Source organism: Antechinus flavipes, chromosome 4 (genome assembly GCF_016432865.1).
Source record: "Antechinus flavipes isolate AdamAnt ecotype Samford, QLD, Australia chromosome 4, AdamAnt_v2, whole genome shotgun sequence".
In the NCBI taxonomy this organism is placed as follows: domain Eukaryota; kingdom Metazoa; phylum Chordata; class Mammalia; order Dasyuromorphia; family Dasyuridae; genus Antechinus; species Antechinus flavipes.
In genome coordinates, this window is record NC_067401.1 from 445,274,690 (window position 1) to 445,283,549 (window position 8,860).

An 8,860-nucleotide genomic window follows, 5' to 3' on the forward strand; every position below is an offset into this window, starting at 1 on the left:
GCTGGGAAAAACTTTAGAACATTGAACATTTAGAACATTGAATGTCAGAATTGAGAAGGACCTTGGGACAAAGAATGTCAGAACTGGAAGGGAATTTTTAAATTATAAATATTAGCTTGGGAAACCAAATTTGAGTATGTAAAACAGAATGTCAGCACTGGAAGGGAATTTTGAGAATAAAAATTTTTTAGAATTAATTTTTATTGATAAAATATTCTTTCCTTTCTGAAATTATTTCATATTTACTTATCTCTGTACTCAGGGAGCAAAACCAAGAGCTGTGTGTGGAAGGTGCAGAGAAGCAAATTTTGGCTTGAGGTTAGGAAAAAATTCCTAACAATTAGAGCTGTCCCAAAGTAGAATTGGCTGTCAGTAAGGGATTCTCCTCCATCAGAGGTCTCGCTAAGCATCTAATGGATAACTATTTGCCAGATATATTGTTGAGGGATTTTCTTTTGGGGTGTGGTTTGGATTTAATGTTTCCTGTCAAATAAAAATTATATGGTTTTGAGTTCAGATCCCATCTTACACACTTACTAGTGGTGTGATCCTGGGCAAGCCATTAATCTCTAACTACATAAGTTTCCTCATCTGTAAAATGGGGATAATAACAGAATCTATTTCACAGATTATTGTGAGAAAAGACACACAAAGAAAAAAAAGAATGAATGAATTAAAGAAAAAAGAAATGAAAGGAAGGAAGGAAAAAAGAGGAAAAGAAAGAAGATAGAAAGAAAGAAAAGAAGGAAGGAAGGAAGGAAATAAAAGAAAAAAAAATAAAAGAAAAGAGAGAAATACACCTGAAACAACCAAGGACTGCCACCAGAATGGGTAATATGCAGCCTAGAGATAATGTTCTACAGAAAGGGAGGCAGCTCTACAGAAGAAAAGAACACTGGATTTGGGTTCAGGCAATGTGGATTTCACTCTTCCTCTATCCCTCTGCATACTCTTATCCAGGGACCAAAGCCTTCTTGCTGCTCCTTGAACAACACTCCAACTCCTATCATTAGTTGTTCTCCATGTTTATAACTTCCTTTCTCCTCATCTGCACATCTCACTTCCCTCAGATAAAGTTCCACCTTCTACAAAAAGTCTTTCCTCTGAGACTTATCTCTGATTTATCCTGTGTAGCTTGTTTGTACACAATTGTATGCTATTGTCTCCCTCATCAGACTGTGAGCTCTTTGAGAATGAGAACAGTCTTGTCTTTCTTTATTTCCCAACATAGCACGGAGTAGATGCTTCACAAATACCTTTTGAGTTGACTTAATTCAAGTTCCAGTAGAAGATGGGAAGAGCTTAAGAAGAATCTCACCTGGAATATAATGCTTTCAGGATAGGATACTGGATTCTAGATTACTTGATCTAGGACTGGCTGGAATCACAGGGGTCATAAAGTCCAGCTACCGGACTTGACAGATGAGGAAACAGGCCCAGGGAGTGAGTGACTAGATGTCACACAGGTAGCAAGCACCAGAAGTAGTATATGAATCAAGGTCTCTTCTGATTTGAGGGTCCTGCTCTTTCCACGATCCTTCAGTCTGGCTCAGAAAAGTGATGTATAGTGATTCTCTAAGACCATGATGACCTATGTCTGAGTTGATGATTAAAGATGAGCTAGCTACTTATTGATTCATATGTATAGAGGATGTAAAGCTCAATGATGAATATAGACAGAGAAAATTGAGAAAGCATTTAATGTATCCACCCAATTTCCTTCCAGCTTTTTAATGCTTTGGACTTGAGTCACCGGGCTTTGTTTGCTTTATGCCAAGGGGTATTTAATCACTGCCCCCCCCCCACTTTTCTCCTACCCTTAGGATAAGTATCCCTCTGACAGCTGACTCATAAGAATACTGGCCTTAACTGAGACAGATGACATGGGGGAGGCTGGATTCAGCAGTCCTTCCTTTGGCAGGGAAGATGGGTAGGAGGGGAGAAACCAAGTTGTTCCCAAGTTTAGTCCCTAGATTTTCAAAGTTCAGCAATGAACATCTTGCTTGGGAATAATGAATAAACCCACAGTCCTTTGTTTGCAAACCTCCAAAATGTTCAGCAATCCGGTTCTCCTTTACCAAAGAATGAGTAATGATGAACCCAGGCTGGAAAGAGAAGGAAAAGCAGAATTTTTTTCACTGCTCAGCGAAAACGATGTTTATTACACAGCTCTGGGATCAATCTAGTAAGCATAAAGACAGAGTACGTTCCAGACAACAAAATGAAAGGGTCACAAATTTAAGGTTTTTTTAATCACAGTCTTAGGAGATGGCAGGAAAATTTTGAGACTTACACACACACACACACACACACACACACACACACACACACACACACAGAGAGAGAGAGAGAGAGAGAGAAGAGAGAGAGAGAGAGAGAGAGAGAGAGAGAGAGAGAGAGACAGAGACAGAGAGAGAGAGAGAGAGAGAGAGAGAGAGAGAGAGAGAGAGAGAGACCTAGGAAATTAGGGAAAGAAAAGGAATAAAGGCAAGATATTATCAGATACAAATGAACAAATGAACTATATAGAAAGTGAAATGAAAGAATGATGGCCTGACCCCAAGACAAGTGGGGAGGTGATCAACTACTATTAGGTTGTGGGGATAAGGAACATGGAACCTGGGTGTTGCTAGTGATTATAGTTATTGGAATCAGGAAGACCTGAGTTCAAATCCTGCCTTATATACTTAATTGTTGTGTGACTCTGGGCAAATATCTTAACATTTTACCCTCAGTCTCCTCATCTGTAAAATGGAGATAATAGCATATATTGCCAAGGTCATTGTGAGAATCAAATGAAGCAATATATGTAAAGTGCTTTGCAAAGCAAATAATATAAAATGCTGGCTGTTATTGTTACTATTATTATCTCATTCCTGCACCATCACCCTTAGCCAAGGGGCTCTTAGTCCTCCCACATTCCCTCATTCTGCTCTTTTCTTCCATTTTGGAAGCTCTCAATTTTCTCTTTTCCCTGTGGATGCTTCAGAGAAGCTATAATTTAACTTTTGTCATTCCTGATTTCTTCCTTTCCCTCACCCCACATATCCAGTATTTGCAAGACATTTCTCTCTTCTGTCCCTTTCTCTTCATTCATGCACTTTGTTGTTTATCCTTCATTCTTGAAGAGGACCAAGATATCATCAGGGAGGTGACATTGTGACATGCAAGTGAATTAGATTTAAGTGAGGGAGGACTGTGCAAGGTCACCTGCCTCACTTTCCCCTGCAGAGTCATCTGGGTCCAGTGATGAGATATAGTTCAGGACAACTGGAGATGACCCTGGATGCAGTGGGAGCCCTTGGCTTTTTTAAGCTAGGATTTTTAACAAGTCTCAGTTTGACTGAGGTCACACTCATTCAATGATCAAGGCTAGGTAGCAATTGAGCAAAAAAAAAATCTCCTTTTTTACCTAGTCAAAACAAAAATCTAAATAAATAAATAAATCTTGGAGGGGAAGACCCTCGGTTTTTCTGGCCAAAGCAAAAATCATTGCTGTTTACATTCGGTATGGGTCATTCAGGACCCATACTATAGACCATCTGGAAGAAATATGAGGAGAACATGGAAGCATGACATTGTCATATGGGGGGGGGGCATTTTTGCCTAAAGTAAAATAACTAATTGTTTTGTCTTCCTGGAAAGATGTAAGAACTGATGTACTGGACCTGAATCTCAGGTTGCTAGGTAGAAAAGAGAAAAAAAATCTTTTGATGGATGAGAGAGAGAAGAAAACTAGAAGAGTGTAGATGCCCTTAGGTGTGAGAGCAGATTTCTAAGAGTCTAGAGAAAGAGTCCTAGAACTCAATTCAGTGGGTGAAGCCACAACCAAAGAGGATCTACTTCCTTAGTGAAGGCCCTTATCATCTTCCTTTAGATTTAAGTAGCCTCTTACTTGATCTCCTGATCTCAGGTTCCCTGTTCCAGTCTTTCCTCCATTAAAATAATCTTTTTCTAAAGGGTGGGACTGCCCACATCACCATTCTGTTCAATAAATTCCTTGTGACTAGGATCTAGGTGGATAGAGCACAGTGGGTTTGGAATCAGTTTGAACTTCATGAGTTCAAATCCAGTCTCAGACACTTCCTAACTGTGTGACGATGGGCAAATTGTTAAACGCTCTTTGCCTTGGTTTCTCAAATGGCAAATCATTCCAATATTTATACCAAGAAAAGTCCAAGTGGGATCACAGAGAGTTGGACAGGACTGAAAAACAACTTGACAACAACCACCACAAATATTATTTCATCTCCATCTCATTCTTTTTGAATTTCTATTTTGCTTAAATTTTATGACGAATGGAAGTGGCAGGGGTGGGAGTAGGGGGCAATCAAATGGAGGCTGTATGATGTCATTGAGTAGATATTATAGAGAAGATTCCTTTTTAAGTATTGGATGGCTTAAAGGTCTCTGAGGCCACTTACAATGAAGAAGTTTTATAATTTATATGATCATTCATATAGTAATATGTGTATAGAAATTATAAATATAGAATGTATATATATGTATATATACACTTACAGAAATACACATACACAATGTATATGTCCATATACATACACACACATTCATTTATGGGAATCAATGCTCAAAAGTGTATTACTAAAAATGGTGTTACATCAAAAAGTTTGAAGAATATTGCTCTGGTCAGATTAACAGAGAGAAGTTAGGAAATACAAAAGAATGCAAAAGCTGCTTTCATAAAGGAAGGAAAAAAAAACTAGCTCTTGCAAAGCTGAGGTGTTATTAAAATGTAAATAGGTTTGCTCTTTAGCAGAATCATGTTTTTAAAGTGTACACAGGACTCAAGATCTGCCAGTTCCTGAAAGGTCAACAAAGGCAAACGTGTGTGGCCGTTTCATTGGACATTGATGTTATGGTTCTTGGAAAAAAATGTAACCAGAAGTTACTCCCCCAAATTGGTCCTTGTGGCCTAGCAGGCCTGTCACTCAAAGTTAATTGCTTACTGTTTATGTTTTCTAGTACATAGGAAATGATGGCTTACTTGAAATAACACATTTTTTGAACTATTTTGAAATGAGCTACAGTAAGTGAATTTCTTATTGAAAACACAGTTTGTGTTTTGTTGTTTTTGTTGTTCGTTTAAAACCTGTATCTTGGACTGAGAGACAGAGGGAGTATTCTCTTTTTTTTTTTTTTTTTTTTTTAATTTTTTATTTAATAATTACATTATATTGACACTCGTTTCTGTTCCGATTTTTTCCCCCTCCCTCCCTCCACCCCCTCCCCTAGATGGCAAGCAGTCCTTTATATGTTGGATATGTTGCAGTATATCCTAGATACAATATATGTTTGCAGAACCGAACAATTCTCTTGTTGCATAGGGAGAATTGGATTCAGAAGGTATAAATAACCCGGGAAGAAAAACAAAAATGCAGATAGTTTACATTTGTTTCCCAGTGTTCTTTCTTTGGGTGTAGCTGCTTTTGTCCGTCATTTATCAATTGAAACTCAGGTCTCTTTGTCAAAGAAATCCACTTCCATCAAAATATGTCCTCATACAATATCGTTGTCGAAGTGTATAATGATCTCCTGGTTCTGCTCATTTCACTTAGCATCAGTTCATGTAAGTCTCGCCAGTCCTCTCTGTATTCATCCTGCTGGTCATTTCTTACAGAACAATAATATTCCATAACATTCATATACCACAATTTACCCAGCCATTCTCCAATTGATGGGCATCCATTCATTTTCCAGTTTCTAGCCACTACAAACAGGGCTGCTACAAACATTTTGGCACATACAGGTCCCTTTCCCTTCTTTAGTATTTCTTTGGGATATAAGCCCAATAGAAACACTGCTGGATCAAAGGGTATGCACAATTTGATAATTTTTTGGGCATAATTCCAGATTGCTCTCCAGAATGGTTGGATTCGTTCACAACTCCACCAACAATGCATTAGTGTCCCAGTTTTCCCGCATCCCCTCCAACATTCATCATTATTTTTTCCTGTCATCTTAGCCAATCTGACAGGTGTGTAGTGGTATCTCAGAGTTGTCTTAATCTGCATTTCTCTGATCAATAATGATTTGGAACACTCTTTCATATGAGTGGTAATAGTTTCAATCTCATCCTCTGAAAATTGTCTGTTCATATCCTTTGACCATTTATCAATTGAGAATGGCTTGATTTCTTATAAATTTGAGTCAGTTCTCTATATATTTTGGAAATGAGGCCTTTATCAGAACCTTTAACTGTGAAAATGTTTTCCCAGTTTGTTGCTTCCCTTCTAATCTTGTTTGCATTAGTTTTATTTGTACAAAAGCTTTTTAATTTGATGTAATCGAAATTTTCTATTCTGTGATCAGTAATGGTCTCTAGTTCATCTTTGGTCACAAATTTCTTTCTCCTCCACAAGTCTGAGAGATAAACTATTCTATGTTCCTCTAATTTATTTATAGTCTCATTCTTTATGCCTAGGTCATAGACCCATTTTGATCTTATCTTGGTATATGGTGTTAAGTGTGGGTCCATGCCTAATTTCTGCCATACTAATTTCCAATTATCCCAGCAGTTTTTATCAAATAATGAATTCTTTTCCCAGAAGTTAGGGGCTTTGGGTTTGTCAAACACTAGATTGCTATAGTTGACTATTCTGTCTTGTGAGCCTAGCCTTTTCCACTGATCCACTAATCTATTTCTTAGCCAATACCAAATGGTTTTGGTGACTGCTGCTTTATAATATAATTTTAGATCAGGTACAGCTAGGCCACCTTCATTTGATTTTTTTTTCATTAATTCCCTTGAGATTCTCGACTTTTTATTGTTCCATATGAATTTTGTTGTTATTTTTTCTAGATCAATAAAATATTTTCTTGGAAGTCTGATTGGTATAGCACTAAATAAATAGATTAGTTTAGGGAGTATTGTCATCTTTATTATGTTCGCTCGGCCGATCCAAGAGCACTTAATATTTTTCCAATTATTTAAGTCTGACTTTATTTGTGTGAGACTTTTTTATAATTTTGCTCATATAATTCCTGACTTTCCTTTGGTAGATAGATTCCCAAATATTTTATGGTATCAACAGTTATTCTGAATGGAATTTCTCTTTGTATCTCTTGCTGTTGGGTTTTGTTGGTGATGTATAAAAATGCTGAGGATTTATGGGGATTTATTTTGTAGCCAGCTACTTTGCTAAAATTATGAATTATTTCCAATAGCTTTTTGGTAGAATCTCTGGGGTTCTCTAGGTATACCATCATATCATCTGCAAAGAGTGATAGTTTGGTTTCCTCATTGCCTACTCTAATTCCTTTTATATCTTTCTCGACTCTTATTGCCGAGGCTAGTGTTTCTAATACAATATTAAATAATAATGGTGATAGTGGGCAGCCTTGCTTCACTCCAGATCTTACTGGGAAAGGTTCCAGTTTTTCCCCATTGCATATGATGCTTACTGATGGTTTTAAATATATGCTCCTGACTATTTTAAGGAAAAGTCCATTTATTCCTATGCTCTCAAGTGTTTTTATTAGGAATGGATGTTGGATTTTATCAAATGCTTTTTCTGCATCTATTGAGATGATCATGTGGTTTTTGTTTGTTTGGTTATTGATATAGTCAATTATGCTAATAGTTTTCCTAATATTGAACCAGCCCTGCATTCCTGGTATAAATCCTACTTGGTCATAGTGTATTATCCTGGTGACAATTTTCTGTAATCTTTTTGCTAATATTTTATTTAAGATTTTAGCATCGATATTCATTAGGGAGATTGGTCTATAATTTTCTTTCTCTGTTTTCAGCCTACCTGGTTTAGGTATCAGTACCATATCTGTGTCATAAAAGGAGTTTGGTAGGACTCCTTCAATCCCTATTTTTTCAAATAGTTTATATAACATTGGAGTTAATTGTTCTTTAAATGTTTGGTAGAATTCACATGTAAATCCATCTGGTCCTGGGGATTTTTTCTTAGGGAGTTGATTGATAGTTTGTTCTATTTCTTTTTCTGAGATGGGACTGTTTAGGATATTTACTTCTTCCTCTGTTAGTTTGGGCAAGCTGTATTTTTGGAGGTATTTTTCTATTTCATTTAAGTTGTCGAATTTATTGGCATAAAGTTGGGCAAAGTAACTCCTAATTATTGCTCTAATTTCCTCTTCGTTAGTGGTGAGTTCTCCCTTTTCATTTTTAAGACTAACAATTTGATTTTCCTCTTTCCTTTTTTTAATCAGATTTACTAAGGGTTTGTCTATTTTGTTGGTTTTTTCATAGAACCAACTCTTAGTTTTATTAATCAATTCAATAGTTTTTTTACTTTCAATTTTATTGATCTCACCTTTTACTTTTAGAATTTCAAGTTTAGTGTTTGACTGGGGGTTTTTAATTTGTTCCTTTTCTAGCATTTTTAATTGCAAACCCAATTCATTGACCTTCTCTTTCTCTATTTTATACAAATAGGCCTCTAGAGATATGAAATTTCCCCTTATTACCGCTTTGGCTGCATCCCATACATTTTGGTATGATGTCTCATTATTATCGTTTTCTTGGGTGAAGTTATTAATTATGTCTATGATTTGCTGTTTCACCCAATCATTCTTTAGTATGAGATTATTTAGTTTCCAATTATTTTTTGGTCTACTTCCCCCTGCTTTTTGTTGAATGTAATTTTCATTGCATCGTGGTCTGAAAAGGATGCATTTACTATTTCTGCCTTACTACATTTGAGTTTGAGGTTTTTATGTCCTAATATATGGTCAATTTTTGTATAGGTTCCATGAACTGCTGAAAAGAAAGTGTATTCCTTTCTGTCTCCATTACATTTTCTCCAGAGATCTATCATATCTAACTTTTCTAGTATTCTATTTACCTCTTTGACTTCTTTCTTATTTATTT